Source organism: Lonchura striata, chromosome 6 (genome assembly GCF_046129695.1).
Source record: "Lonchura striata isolate bLonStr1 chromosome 6, bLonStr1.mat, whole genome shotgun sequence".
Classification (NCBI taxonomy): domain Eukaryota; kingdom Metazoa; phylum Chordata; class Aves; order Passeriformes; family Estrildidae; genus Lonchura; species Lonchura striata.
In genome coordinates, this window is record NC_134608.1 from 52,837,460 (window position 1) to 52,853,324 (window position 15,865).

Here is a 15,865-nt window from a genome sequence, read left to right on the forward strand (position 1 = left end):
GCAAAAGGCTGACAGAGACACCCCACCAATCCCCCAAATCACCTAAGTATAGAGATGCAAGAGTTAAACTTCCTCCCAGCCAACAGTAAACAATCTCAGTCCCTAGTTATGCTCATCATGTTCTCCCAAAGAGAGACACAAATATATTTAATTGCTGTCAGCAGCCTGCAAGACAGTTTGCTTGTGTTAATCCCACAGGATAACTGATGAGAAAACTCCAGCCCAAGCAGTGCCCCCCAAAACATGGAAAGACAGATTTGCTTAACCCCACAACCTGCCTGACTCTCAGTGCCTTCCTGCTCACTGCTGCCAACACTGAGATGCAAATTTAAATTACAACAGACAAGTCTTCTCCCAGGGAATATCGGTTATCCTGCTCTGTTTGCCATAACTGTGAGTGTTCACACAACCCTCTGTATGTTAAAACCTGAGGTGGACTCCTAACAAAAGATAAATTACTGCTATTGGCTACAGCTACATTCTGTTCATCAATTAATTACAAAATAATCTAATTACTAACACTACAAGTTAAATGGCTGAGCCCTAGGGAAAATGTAATTTCCTGAGACATTTTTGAGGGAAATAGATTTCAACTTTTAGTGTATGGGCACCCTCCATTCCCACTGTTCTCTTTTGCCAGACAAATGGAAGGTCACTCTAAGAACAACAGTACCACTGGTAAGACCAAATGGCAGTGCATTAGTCCTCAAACCATATGGTAATCCTGCAGCTTTAGAAACCATAATGAGGAATTCCTTAAAAACAAGACCTGTACAGCCAAGTGCTGATTTTGTGCTCCACTGCACTAAGTCTATGACATTATAGCTCAAAGTCAGTGAGACTGGTGCAGGAGCAGCCGTGGTGCCACAGACAACGAAGCTGCTCCCCAGTCCAGAACCCCCCAACAAGGTGACAGAGCTTGCTGCGCTCTCTGCAGTCCTCAGTGCTGAGCAGGACAACTCCTGGTGAGCCTTCAGCTACTCCTGCTCACTTGTGTCCTGTCAAGGTACAGAGCTCATGTGCTGCTCTGAATGGGATGGAACTTCAGCAGGGTACCTCTGTGGGTACCCAAAAAACCCTCAAGTGCAATACAGAGCTCAGAGCCTGGCTGTGTATTTTAAGTTGCAGTTGGGCTAAGCTAGTCCAAGCTGCTTTAAGCAATTTTGTTTAAAGCAATTTACACAAATATTTAGCTCTTTTCTCTGCTTGTGAATTTCCCTAAGCATATTATAGAAGTAGGTTAAAAAGAACTCTTTTTTTTAGATTGGAGGCAGGAGAGCCAAACTTAAAAAGAATTTGCCTTAATTTCATTCTCCTTGGGAATAAAAACTGTTTTGTGACCAAGCAAGTGGTTGTTTCTCACTTTGCAAGCCTTGGCAACAGGACCTAGGGTGGCCTTCCCAGGTACATCCATACTCACACCATCTAGACAGAAACAAACTGCTCTGTGCACGGAGCAGGTTTTCCATCTGGGAGCACAGTTACTAATCCAGCAAGCTATTTGCTGACAGCTCTTTCCACTATTTGATCAGCTTTGCTTCTAGATTCATAAATCATTGTTCACATAGCATGCAGGATGTATATACCAAGGCAGCACTCAACATTAAAAATAATATAAAGCTTCATCACACCATCAGGAATGAGACTTTTCTGTAGGATAGGGCTGGAGAGAGAGCGAGGCAGCAGCTTCCCTTCCCCAGCAGGCTGTGTTAGGGGCTGACAGGTTGTACCCAAACAGAGAGCTCAGAAAAGCAGACAAAGAGTGGGCAAAGGTCTCTTATTCTCCATACATCCCCCAACTTCACCTGAGAGCTCACACTCACCAGACACAAATTTCTCTTCTGTTTTTTCAGTGCTCTGTCCCCAAATACATTAAAGCATTAATGCCCTGGCAAAAAAGAAAGCAAATATTAACAGACAGGACTGTTTTCTGTCACTGCAAATACCTGCCTGTATGCACTGGTTACCTGACAAAAATAATTAAATACAAATGCCCAATAAATCCGTATATTGTAACTTAAATAGAACAAGATTAGGCAGCTTTCAGCCAGCCAAAACACACACACCCAGCCCCACATGAGTACTCCAACATAGCTTCAGGAAGTGTTCTGAAAGGAACCTGGGCAGCAGAGCCACCAGAAGGTTGGGAATACACACAGGAAGGGTTTAACTAGACCTCTCTGTAAGGTATGTCGAGGGTCCTAGCAGATGGAAGATACTTAAGAGCAGATAGTGCTCTGTCTCCTGTAAAGGCGATGAGTATGCATGTTCTTGACATGCTGTCTGCTCTCTCAAGCATCATCCCGAGTAATTTTTAACCCCTTCTTCACCCCAAGGTTTTAAGAGCATCATCCTGCGAGATTCAACAAAGCATTTTTCCTCCACATTCCCCATCCTCTTGAGTGTCAGTTGACTAAACTGCCAGAGTTCAGCCCCACACGTTGTCTCACCTCACAGACCCTGGAAAGTAAAAACCACAAGATCTTACTGGCAGTCCTGCTGCAACAATGCTGGTGGTGGACAGTTCCAAGGGAGAGGAGGAAGAAGAGTCTGGAGGTAAACTCTCCCACTGTCATGCAGTAAAGCCGATTGGAGGACGGTGTTGCTGGGCTATAGGAGTAAAGATGAAGCAAACTCCTTCCCAAAGGAATCTGGCTCCCAGTTTTTCTTTCCTTCCAGAAGCATCCCTTGTGAGAAAAAAATTGTATGACCCCCCTGAACTATTCCACTCTCACTTCACCCCAGGCGGGCACTGCCAACACACGTGTGATTATTACACTAATCCTTGGCAGTGGTACAGCTCAGCTCCGAAGGTAAGGGGTTAAGCCGAGGCAGCACAGCCACTGGGAAGCAGAGACTTAGTTTAAACTGACAAACCCAGTCCTCCGTAAACACAGGGAACAAATCCCACGAAACAGCGGCCATTAGGACAGTTGTTCTGGCTTTAAAGCAAGTAAGCAAATCAATGTTGATCCCCGAATCTGCGGGAGGGCGCTTACCCCTGACTCCTCATTGCTCCGTGACCAGAGATGAAGTGAGAATGCTCCGCCACCAGAATCCGCTGACACGCCGATAAACTTGAGAGAGAAAGACGGCAGGAGAAAGCGGGAGAAGAAAAAGGGGTGGAGGCAAGTCTGACATGTTTGTACAGTGCCTGATTCACCTAAGCTGCCGAGTTTGATTTCAGGGTGTGGTAACAGATGGGACACAGGAACATTCAGCGTAGAGAAGCCTCGGATTCCTGTTCCACGGAAAACGACAGATGCCAACAGCAAAGCCTCTTGGGACCATCTCACCTTCTTCTCACCGTCTCCTCTCTTGGTCCCTAGAGGGGATGAGAGAGATAAAGAGCTCAGAGTCACACCTGGGCCCCAATGTGCCGGGTCTCAGGCAAGAACTTTGGGGAGATCATCTCCCATTCCCCTCCGCCCTTTTTCACACCCGACTTCACTGTGACTTATTAAAGCTCCACTCGTCAGCTCTTCTCTCTCGGCTCCACAGCCTCAGGGCTAGGAGCTGCTGAAACTTCTAACAAACCCGACATCTCCTGTGTTGCCTGGCTGCAGATTTCAGGACCTGCCACCAATCCCTTGTCATCCCAGGAAGGAAAGATTTGATTGCTTGTTTTATGGCTCAATGTAGAAAAATTCACCCTATTTATTTGCATTGCAGATGAGCAGCACATGACCTGGCGCTTTTACTTTTCCCCTGTCCTCGCCATGAGTCAGAGCTGCCAGGTCTGGAGTCTGGGATCACCCTCTAATTCAGTTGCGCTGCCTGTGCCTCAGGGTTTACTGACTACTGGAAACAGACTTTCCACAAGCAGTAGGACACCAGCTCCAGCAGTATTGGCTGGGCTTGGTGACTGGGCCATCATCAGAGGACACTTTGGGGATTACAGCCTGGAGCATTTAGAGCTCATGGCAGCAAACCCATCAGCTGCCCTTGCTCCATTGCAAACAAGTATTCTTGACCTATCCAAACCACTGACAATGCTGGCTTAACCCTCATATATTTTTAGGTCCAAAGAACAGAGATACAAACCACAAAAACTCACCCCCATGACATTTTAGGGGTTTTTTTTCGTAACATTGTTTTTGTTGAAACACCCTTAAATAAATAATGACATGCTACAAATAATCATTAGGCGGTCATTATTATTGCTGGGAGTGGCTTGTCCCACAGAGATGAGCCAGCCGAGTGACCTTTTAGCCATGTTCCTCCCCATTCCCATTTTCCTCCCTACCTTTTCATTCCAACGAAAAGAGCTGCAATATCTTTGTACAACCACCAGAGTCTCAGCTGTAGTTGGAATTCATGAACTCTACAGTACTATCATGGAGAAGGAACAGAACTGAGGTTCATAGAGAGAACCTTTTGGAGCTAATGGTCTGAGGTTCCTAATCCTCATTTCCCAGCTTGCTAGCTAAATTGTGGAAGGCTGCTTCCTGAACATGCAGTCACCACTTCTACATTACACTGCAGGTCCCTACCTGCCACAGTGACCCAGGTTTCCTGCCTATTCCCTCCCCAGGGTATAGGAAATAGAGCTAGCCAGGTTCCTTTCTGTCTGGGGATTAGCTTTTCTCTCCTACGGAGCAGGCCCCATACACAGATATAATCAAAAGAAGGAAAGTTCCCTTTAATAGTAAAAAATCATAGTAAATAACAAAGGGGAACAGTCTTCTTTCCCAACGCACTGGAAGTCACAGGGCAGAGCAGTGTGGTGGAGGATCAGGGATGAGGAAGCAGAGTGAACCTAGTAGGTGTGTATGGCAAACCATCCCTGTCATCTGCGCACCTGGGCTTTGCTGCTGTGCCAGGCAGTGCGGAGTCATCTGCACAACCATGGCATGGGGAGCGTCACACGCAAACAGCTTCTACAGTCTACAAGGAGTCATCCAGCCTTGGAGCCTGCTCCACATTTGCATGAGTATTGTATTTCCTGGGTTAAATGCTAGCACAGTCTTCTAGAACAAGACTTGAGTTTGTTACGAAGGGCAGAGCCTGATTTTACGTGTCACAGCACAAGCTTAGATGAAACTAAGGCAGTTTGGAGTCAGTATGAACCTCTGCTGCCTACAATCTTAATGAAAAATTAGGATACTTTCCAATCTTTATATTCACAAATTTGGTCCCCACAGTTCTCCACACTTTGAAGAAAAATTACCCAGTAAAAGTGAGACAACTCTAATTTTCCCCTTCAGCAACTATCCCTTCATTACACATTTTACTGCTCCTTGCCTGCCCACTGCTCTCTTCTTAGCTAGAGAATTGCACAAGACAATATAAATAATTATACTGGCGCATTTATATAAACACACGATACACACCCCACTCCTCCTACGGCTGCTCTCTCAGGTCCCATCGGTCTCTGGGACAGCCATTCCTGGCAGCAACAAGTGCTGCAGGGTACGTTGACTAAACGTCTGCATTGCAGCCTGCCTGATTTATCTTCCCAGCAAAGGCCATTCCATATTCCATGTCCCCTCCCCAGACACAAAGCAAAGCAAATTTTGTATCCAAAGTGCTGATCTCATGTCGTTCCTCATCCTGCCCAGCCACATCACTGTGCTCGGAGAGCTCCAGGATCTCACATCCTGCACTGCTACTGCAACAGGTCCCATTTAATCACCACTGAAGGAGGATTTTGTGATGCAAACCCCACTATTAAATGTTTTCCTATTCCAATAGGCAACACTGGGGAATTTTAACTTAAAATATAAAAGGTCAGAGACACCCAGTCCAACCGTACCATATTCAATGTCTGTCTTCTACCTCAGCCAGGAGAAACATACCTGCCCACCTGTCTGAAACTTGTGGAAACTGGGCAAACTGCTAAGGAAAATGGGTCTGTATTCAACAGAGCTTCCAGGAAAAGCCTAACACCAAGGCACAGGAAATCTGATATATTCAGGAAATCCTAGTAAGAACTACAGCAATTCCACTTATGAAGCCAGGCTGTGGCTCAGCACCAGACTTTTCATCAAGTGTTCCCTGTGCTCAGGGATCAGATGGGAAGCAGAAATGCTCTTCCACACAGAATGCCTTCCTTCCCTTTCATGGTTCTGTAAATCTAGAGAAGCTGGCCGGGGAAATGAAAGAATACACTTTAAGGATTGGGACAACAGGGTCACTAGGAGAAAGGGTGTGTTGCAAATTTGCACAATAGAACCAACCGGTGGGAGGAAGCACAAGATAGGAATCAGGTCTGGGAGTCTCATAATCAACACATGACAGTGAAGCCAGGACTGGAGATAAGGAGGGAGCAATCCAGAGGGAGTTTCACTTTAAATAAGTGCTTACAGTTTAGCCACCTGTCCTTAAGGGTATCCCATTCGGAGGTGGGCAGAACATTCCATGAGTGCATTACCTGGATAGCCAGCTCCAGTGTTTGGGTTATCCTCCTGCTTACTATGCATTGCTGCCATTATCCAGGTAGGATCCTGAGATGCCAGCAGGACAAAGCCCTGCTTGTACTCCAGCTGCATGAGCTCACCCAGTGTTTTATCCAAGGTGTACAGTCTAAACCAGGGGAGGTTTTTTTCCCCAATTCAAAACAAAACACAAATGCATGAGAGCTGAAGAACTGGAAGTTCATTGATCGAGTCCATTGCCTCTGCCAGAGCTCTGGGTGCTGTAGAAGATCTGGACATCTCCACACTCCTATCTGGCAGGGCAATGGGGAGCTCAGAGTCTCTCTCTGCCCTATGCCAAACAATGCAGACTGGGGCACATGGAAGAAGGCAACTTGTCCTGCTTCAGGCTCACAATGGCTTACAGCCAGGTTCTCCTGGGCCAAACAACTCTTGTGGTGGAGTAAAGTGCACCAGCAAGGAAACAGCACAAGGACCTGCAAATTCTGCCAAATTTGCAGAATGCCAGAGGCAAGAGGCACAGAATCATTAAGGTTGGAAAAGACCTCTAAGATCATCAAGTCCAACCTTTGACCCATCACCACTTTGTCAACCAGACCAGAGCACTGAGCACCACATCCAGTCCTTCCTTGAACACCTCAAGGATGATGATTCCACCACTGCCCTGGTGCAGTGCCCCAGTACCTGACAACTGTTTCAGAAAAGAAAGCAGGTAAAGCTTAGAGAGGGTAAGAAAACATCAGACTCTGAAAATTTTAACACCTGCTCTGATGAGAAACTGAAGTTAAAGCTCAAGAAGATCACCTGAACACAGCATATTTTGCTACTGGTTAAATTCCTGTGGTTTGGTAGATGTTCCTGCAGATAATATCAATACAGCTTGGAACACAGCCACCTCACATGTCTTGCAGATCTTTTATTTGTAAAAATTCACAGACTTATTTGGTTCTTACAGAAGTAACATCATGATCCATCTCACAAGCCTGTGCCACCCTCTAGAAAAGGTGCTTCTGCTTCCCACAAAAGCCACGATGATCAGTCCTGCAATGGCAACATCACAGCAGAAAGCCAACATTGCCTACAGATTCCCAGGTCACCTTGGGAAAGGCATTCTGCACGCTGTTAAAATGACTGTGACAATGCTCAACTCCCCCAGAACAGAGGCGGCTTAATCTGTTGTTTTTCCAAGCATGCTGCGATCCTTAAGGATGCTATAGAAATGACGATTGAAATCCCTCGCTGGCACCAGAGGAATACAGACCGCAGCCTCTCTTCTGAATAACTAGGTCAGTCAGCTATCGCTGAAGTATTAGCCAGAATCCAGCGAATTCCTAGTGGCTAAAATAACGGCTGCAAAAGTCTAACACCATTTGCTGCCATTAGTCACTCTACCTCTGGGTACATTCAAACCCAGCTCTGCAGAGCTTAGAATAATTTGAGGGTTGGAGCCTGTGCTTGTCAAAATCCAAGCACGTGCCTCCGTGCAGCACAGGTTTCCCATCCCACTTGCAGCCATGTGGAGGCAGGGAACAACTGTCCTTGCAGCCAACTCAGCCTTACCCTGAAAGGATTCAACCCAGGAAAATCAGGGAGATGCACTGCTAATCCCATGCCAGGGAATAGGCATCAGCTCCCAGCAGCAGCTTCTATGTCGCAAGTACAGGAGAGGGTTTTGACCTACGGTGGTTAGTGGATGGCATTTTTGGGGGGAAAGCTGATAGAGACAGAGCAGCTATTCCTCTCTGTAAAAGAAAAGAGGGGGAAGGGCTGACAATTGCAATGGGAACAACTATCTGAAATTTATTTCAACCCCTTCCAGTTGGATCAAGCATTTGGTTTTCTCTCCCTGGAAGTGGGAGACAATTGAAGGATTAAACCTGGTTGGGTTTTTTTGTTTTTTTCGTCCCCCCCCCCCCCCCCCCCCCTTTTAATCCCACTATTATTAAATTTATTTTCAAGCTCTGGTTGTTTCAGGAGTCTGGCCTATGGTTCAGCTGCATGAAGTCATGCCACAACACAGCAGCCACAGCCTGCAATGCAGGAACTGGACCTTCTTGTTCTGCCACTGAGAGCAGCATGTCACAATCCTGTACCCTCAGTTTCCCTTATCTCCACGAAAATAGAATGCTCTGGAGTCAACAGGAGGGGTTACAAAGAATTAAATTATTATAATCCTTACTTAGAAATTTACTGATATAACATAGAAAAATGGTAGCTAAGACATCCTTGTCTTGCATTCTAATTGCTATGATAGAGGAACAAGTTAATACCTCCGCTAAGAGTAAGTTTTGGTCTTTCCATAGTTACAGAAGTCTCTTGCCTTTTTCATCTTCAGCAATTTCCTCCAGACTTCATTTAGGTTGGAATTTTTAATAGCCTGAATACTGCCCAAGACAGAAGGAGGCGCTGTTGTTCTGAGGTACCAGTTTCAGCACAACACAACTAGTGGGCAAAGAGTAAAGTTCTAACTACCACTAGTCTCTATTAAAAACAACTTTCCAAACCACCCAAAACATCTGTGCAACTACTAAGACTGCCAGATTCCACAGTAAGGAACTAAAGCATGCACACAGTCAGGCAATGCATGTTAGAAAGGACTGGAACACACCGGCTGTTCCTGGTACTGAAGAAACATTTTTCTACCACAGCCTTACCTTATGATTAAGGGAGGCCAAACTGAGCACAGTCACAGCCTACCTGAGCACATGGACCTGCTGGCATTTGGCAGAGTGAATGCCCATCCTTTGGAAGGAGTCTAGATCCTGCTGACTGCTGAGAGAAGGAAACCATGGTGGAACAACTCAACCAGAATACTTTTCAACATGACACCAGAAACTAGTCCACTGATATGCACATATGTGTGTGTATGCCTAAAGATTAAAGAAAATCTCCATCATCACCATCATCCTCAAAGAAGAAAAGAGCAACATAAGACATTGCCATTTAAGTGGCAAATAAGATGTAATGTTTCCTAATTTGTACATGTAGAGATTCTGGGGCTAGCATTGTAAAAATAACAGAAAAACTTCAGGTGATCATCTACTTAACCACCATTTGTCAAACACTTCTTGTTCATGTGCTCTCAGAGGTGGCAAATAAATGCTATAAATAAATGAATTTTTAAAAATACATTCCAATACAAAAAATATTAACTAGCTCATTTCCTCATGTGATCTCGGGGAGGAAAAAAAGCCTTCTTAACACTTAGAATGACCATTTTCTTATTTAGTTCTTCAGAATTTTAATGAAAACTGAAAGCCTGAGTAACAGCGGTGCCCAAAGATGTCCTACAGAAATACTTGAGCATTTATCTGAAAAAACGCCTTCATTTTCTTCTTTCTACAAGTAGCATTCCTTGTCTAAGCACAGTCACAGACCACTGAAGGTGATCCCAGACCACAGGTTAGAAGGAGCTGGAAAATTCAGGTGAGCCCAAGAGACTATTTTTAAACCATGTCTTTAAATGAATAAAAGGTAATATTCCTTAAATAAGTTATTGGCTCAGCTTTATGCGACCCAGGCTGATGTTTCAAGATGCTTTGGGAGAACATATTTAGAACTTGGAAGAGAACACAAAAGTCCAAAGAGCTTTGCAAATTTCTGGTTTGGGAACAAGCAGAATTAGTATTTTCTTTCCTTTAACACAAAACAGTATTCTATAAGAAAGAGGCAGAAATCAGGAGGTATTCTCAGCAGCAGTCACAGACAGGAGCATTTTGTCTACTGACATCATCTCATGGTTGATGAGGTACCACGAGGTTCTAAGCTATTTGTACCATTAGTTAGTACATTTAGGTTTCTAATGAAAGAAACACAAGCAGGCGTTTTTCCTTTTAGGCCCCAATTACTCTGTCCCAGTGCTAGGTTGGCAGTATGATTTTTGTCCTTTCCCTGAACACTCAGGAGCTCTGTGGCTGCAGACTGTTAATGTTCCCAAAGTGGACAGCTTGCTGCAGCATGACCAGCTTAGACATGACTTGCCCAGAGACACTTCTTCCTGAAATCAGCTGTAACATCTGTTCTTCGGATGAAATCCAAAATCCCTTGAAACCAGAGCTTTTTCACTGACTTCCACAAGTGCTAGAAAGATCCTCATTCTAAGCTGGATGTCACAGGAAAGAAGTTAATTTCTAGTGTTACTGTATGCAGTGATGTACTTTCTTGGCCAAGTCCCAAAGTACTCATTATGAAGTGTAACACCCTGCTTAATTCTTCCAGAAGCCAATCATAAGGCTACTATGAATTTTAATGAGCACTGAATCAAGACCCAGATGGTTTTTTAAGCCAAATTATCCTGTTCTTGGTTATTTTAAGATCTGTGTAGTGCCTTCTGGCCACTATATCTTAACTCCTCTGTTCCTGGCCCAGGTTAAGGACAGACTTGCACCCTTCTTCTCCTCCAAGCACAGCTTTCCAGCTGTGCTGTGAAAACCCTCAGCTCCTTCTATGCCTTCAAAAGTCACAGATTTAGAAGACTCAAATGTTAACACAGGTGGGGTAAAAAAGGTTCCCACAATACTTGGCAGGGAAGAAAGTCAAAAAACTAGAAGGCCATCAATAGGGGAACACTGACCCTACAGACATTCAACTCTATTTAACCAATTCTCAGGGACAAACAATTGGGCTCAGAGCCATCAAGTTGACATTATCAATTTATGGAGTCACTGTCTCTGCTGAAGTTGCTGAATACATTTGTTTTCTAGTTTGCAATGCCATGTTTCATTTTAATAACTACAACATCTTGTCTATACACTCTCACTATGCCATATCAGCAGGCCACCTGTCCCTGGCCAGGGGAAGCTGCTGCATTGCCTCAGCTGACTCTATACCAAAAATGACACTGCTCAAAGCCATAGTTTGGCTACATTGGTTCTTCAGAGTAGGTCACAAATTACCTTCCACATCTACCATAAGCCACAATCACTTTACTCTGTCCTTTGACTAAAGGTAGGGGTTCTGGGGGAGAGCTGCGGATAATTGGTTGATTGTTTTCACAGATCGGGTAAAAGGGGGAGGGAAGGAAGAACACAAAAGGAAAAAGGTTCTACTACCTGCTTTCCTGGTCCCCAAGCATCCAGGTTCTTGTCTCACTGCAACAGCAGTTCCCATTCCACTGTCCCAATGCCTCTGTTCTTCTTTAAATCCCCTTTATATACTCATAGAATCACAGAATAGTTTGGGTTGGAAGAGACCTCAAAGATTAACTTGTTCCAGCCTCCTTCTGCGGGCAGGGAACCTTCCTATAGATCAGGCTTCTCCAAGCCCCATCCAGCCTTACTTGCATGTGTTTTTGTATTCTGGGATTATTTCCTCACCCTCCACAACCTTATCTGCTAAACAGACGGATGTCACAGAAATGAAAAGCATGAAATGGAAAGAGTAACCAAAACTTGCAGCATTACACAAGGCAGCTATGGAGAAGAAACAATGTTGTGTCACTGGCTGTTACTCAGTCAAGAATGGTTAATGACTTCATGCTATTTAACCACCTCCCCAGAATGGGCATCACAGCTTGAGGAATGCAGATACAACTCTAAGATGATCAAAAATGAGAAGTGGGAGGGAAATAAGGAAAAAAAATCTGTTTTAATGTCCTTTCTTGCCTTCAGATGCATGACACATAGCTCAATTGTCCTAAGTCTGGGTCTGAAATATTTATTTTTAATTCACTGAAAACACCCTGACAGAGCAGCAGGAGTGCAAGTGACACACAGAACTTGCCATCATTTGCTAAAGCAGAGAGGGAGCTAAGACTCTGTGCTGGGATTGCTAAGTCCTGCAAGAACATCCAGGTCAGGAACTCGGCTCTGTTTTTGGAAGTGGCCTGAGGAGCATGTGCTTTAACCAGCATCTGTCTCTTTTTCCTTGAACTACCTTTAAACTTCTTAGCAGTGAAAAATCATTCTGCCATGTTCCTATTCCTCTGAGCAATTGTACACAAGCCCTTCTTATTACTACATTAGTGTAATTTTGTTCCCCGAGAGGAATTACTCATGTCATGCTATTTATTTTACTGCAAAGAACCTGGGTTTTAGGAGTAGTTTTAATTAAATACCAATGCTCCTCCTCCTCAATTAGGATCACCTTTATCTAGGTTGCTGTGCTTTGCATTCTCCAGCAGCAACACTTGTTTCCTCTTATTTATCCCTCCTTCCATGGTTCTCTCTGGAAGTCAAAAGTCCCCCTCTACCATCAAGTTGCATCAACCAAACTACAAGGCTTTACCAAATGTAAAGAATCATCCCATGGAAGATAACCTGATGTTTAACACTGGTTGTGCAGAATTCCAGTTTAAAATTTTGTCAAGTAGCACTACCAAAAGCAGCAGCAGCAGCTTCCATAGCCCCCCAAAGTCACAGGCTGCTGTGCTGGCCTGTCCACCAGTCCACAGCATGTGGCTATTACAGTTTCTTTCCAGTTTCCCTGCTCCTCTGGGGCCTTGCTTGCACTTCCCTTGCTCCCCCTATCCTCTCATGTTGTGATTTTCTTTGAGAGTTTGAAGTGCAGCATGGCCACCCCCTGGGTAAACACCTCTTCAAAGTCTTTGCTGTCCCTGGATAATGATCGGATCAAAATGTATTCCAGACTTGGGTACAAGACACAGGAGTCTTGGAAGCTGCCCTAGATTAATGATTTAAGAGTTATTTGTTCATGCTCCCCAAGTGACAGAGGCAGAACTGATGACTCCTGACTGGGAAGTTGGCAGGAATAGCCTCAACTATTTCTACGGAGTGGAATCAAGCTGCAGCAACTACATCCAAGTGCATGAGCTGATCCAGTGCCTGGCAGCGACAGCTGCGGACACAGCACAATGTTACACAAGCACTGCCAGCACCAAGGCCCTCTCAGTCACTAGCCCCTGCCTCAACACTGGGCACAGGTGCCATTTCCCAGGCAACCTCACCCAGCCATTCTGCAGCCTGCCCAGGGCACAATTTCCCTCCAGGCACTGTTTGGCTGCCACCTTCTCAAGGGAAAAGAAGAGGCAAAAAAGTATTTTGATTTCACTCTTCACAGACTTGGCAAGGCTTTTTTCCAAAAGTTTATTGACTATAGTGATTTCCCTAAACAGAAGGTGATTTGTTTTATGAACACGTATTATTCCAAGAGCAAAATTGACTTCTTTCAATTATTAGTTCCACTAGCATGCAAAGAGAAAGTGTGCATGCTCTGCCCTGCACTTCTGGGCTCAGCAAGCACCTTCCCTCCACAGCTCCAGCAGCTTCACCAAATCCATGCTCTGCTGTACTCCCATCAAGGACTGTTATTTATACCCACGACCTAAGCACACATTTCTCAGGCTGGAGGGTTCTCAGCTAGGAATAGTTTCAGTATAAGGAAGGGATGCTGACGATCAAACATTCTTTAGGTGTTACCAGTTATTTTCAGAGCCGTCTCGGTACATTCAAGGTATTTTTCTCCTACCTTTAACAGGCTTTTCCTGCAGCAAGGACAAGCTCTCTACTACTTTCTGGCCTCTCAACCAATAGCTTTCAACAGCAATAAACTGGTTGTTCAGGTGTCATAAATTTTTTTTTAAAATAATCTTATCTCTTTGCTCTAGGTTTCAACAGCATTTCTTCAAACTATGCCAAAAAACCTTTAAGTCCAAGTTACCAAGGCATGAACCATCTTCATTTTGCCTCCTACAGAACAACAAATAACCTAGCAATGTTGAAAACCACTAAATTAATAAACCATAAGCTGATGTCTATTTACTAAATTTTACTTTAATTCACCTACTGTTCTTTTAATACTCATCATTCTGCTACTTAAATATTTTTAGGGGCACAATCCATGGCATTCATTCACCACTAGAACACAGGCAGTATTAAAAACACCACAGGCACAAGGCAGTGTTAAAAACATTCTCCCTCACCCATTTTTATGGCTTCAGACCTCAGAAAATTAGCTCTTATTGGTTGACTTTTCAACCTAAAAAGGGAATACCAGAGACATAATACATTGATGTGGGTCCTACAGACCAGGAAGATAACAAAAATGCAGAAGTCATTTTAGTTTCAGTGTTCAGAATGCTGAACCCTGTTGCCCCATCTACCTCCCACAAAAACAGGCTTACCTTGAAAATAGATCTCAGAGAAATACTTCTGGAGTAAATACAGTCTCTTCTTCCTTCTGACTGCAGGTTGCTGCTTGTCTTAAATACGGGGAAACATCCCTTGCTTCAGGCAAAAATTCTCAGCAATTTAGTCTTAAAGCTTCTGCAGAAAACTCCTCATGCACATGCAAACCCCCCGGCTCCAGCTGCTTCCTCAGCAACACTGCCCCGTGCCAGGTGCTGGGCAGTGATCCCAGTGCTCCCACCCCTGTTCCCGGCAGGCAGTACAGGTGGTAGCACAACTCAGGGAAGGTAAAACAGCCTCACAACCATCAATTCCATTGCAACCTCGTAGTTCCAGCTGAGGAGATCTCATTGCAGACACATAGCCCTGTCAGGATGCTGGGATGCAGTGAGTCAATGTTTTCTGGGACCTTTTTTTATCATGGGCTGATGCTGTGAGCTCAGCAAAGAGGATGGCACAGTGCCTTGAGTGGCATTTTGCACAAAAGGCAAAAGCAAGATACTAATCAAGATTCTGGTGCGTAGAGACTCCATGCATTTTCCCCTCAACCAAGCCTAGAAATCACAGGCTTATCATCATAGGGTGGGGATAGAGCTACAGACATAACAGAGCCTTGCACTTTGAGAATCTGTGATTAAAGACTCTCATGCCCTGTAAACTGCAGGCCACAAGGGGCAAATAAAGTGTAATTCCATCACAGACTTCGTTCTCTATGTGGGGAGCATTGCCACATCCTTTTGTGGATGTCAGGACTCTGGGCATTGTGCTGGCCTTGCATAACTTGCCTGGGTCCCATGTCATGCAGTTTCAAAAACTGCAAAACTTAATACAAAGTTGACACTTCTGCAGGCCAGGTTTGAGCAAAAGTTTGCCTGGCACCTGAGAAGGAAGGTAAACTGTTCTATGGCTTCAGACTTCACAGGGATGTAAATGAGGACAGATTTATTAAGCTGGTTGAAACAGCTCATACTGGCTGAAACTCTGCAGCTGTAAGCATTATATTCCTGATCCTTGAGTCCCAAATGCATCCCAGCAGAATCCAATGCTGTAATCAAGACACCAAGTGCTATGGCTTCTTCCCACTGCAGTCAGTTTAGAAATCAACACCAGCAGGGCTGCCTGGGAGGCAATTAACTATTTTCCATAGGTATCCTGAAAAAGAAGCCAGTTATTTACAGCTTCCTGGCACATCAGCTACTTCAGTATTTCCTACACAACACTCAGAAAAGAGAAGCAGTTTTTTTTTTCTCCCAGATAAAGGTGCTGTATCCAAGAGCCAATTCATTTTTCTTGTTCTTGGAGTTGGCTTCTATTTCCTCACCTGAATAACCACAAGCACATTTTTGTGAACATTAGGTAACAAGAAAGCCTGCTGCTAATTCTTCCTCATCAGAGCCTGGGGAA

At 44.5% G+C, this 15,865-nt stretch overlaps 1 protein-coding gene across 2 annotated transcripts in view; it reads right to left on the minus strand.

Annotated features, from left to right (window-relative positions):
* PAK6 (p21 (RAC1) activated kinase 6) overlaps positions 1–14,860 on the minus strand; it is a 38,289-nt gene extending 23,429 nt beyond the window's left edge. The window contains exons 1-4 of one of the 2 annotated variants that reach the window (XM_021556028.3): positions 14,458–14,860; positions 3,000–3,325; positions 2,489–2,687; positions 1,824–1,888 (exon numbers count right to left, since the gene is read on the minus strand). The gene's annotated coding sequence lies outside the window, so the exon portion shown is untranslated. The remainder of the gene's footprint in view (positions 1–1,823; positions 1,889–2,488; positions 2,688–2,999; positions 3,326–14,457) is intronic. The other variant, XM_077784303.1, reaches the window with a different exon arrangement.
* Between the last annotated feature and the right edge of the window lie 1,005 nt (positions 14,861–15,865).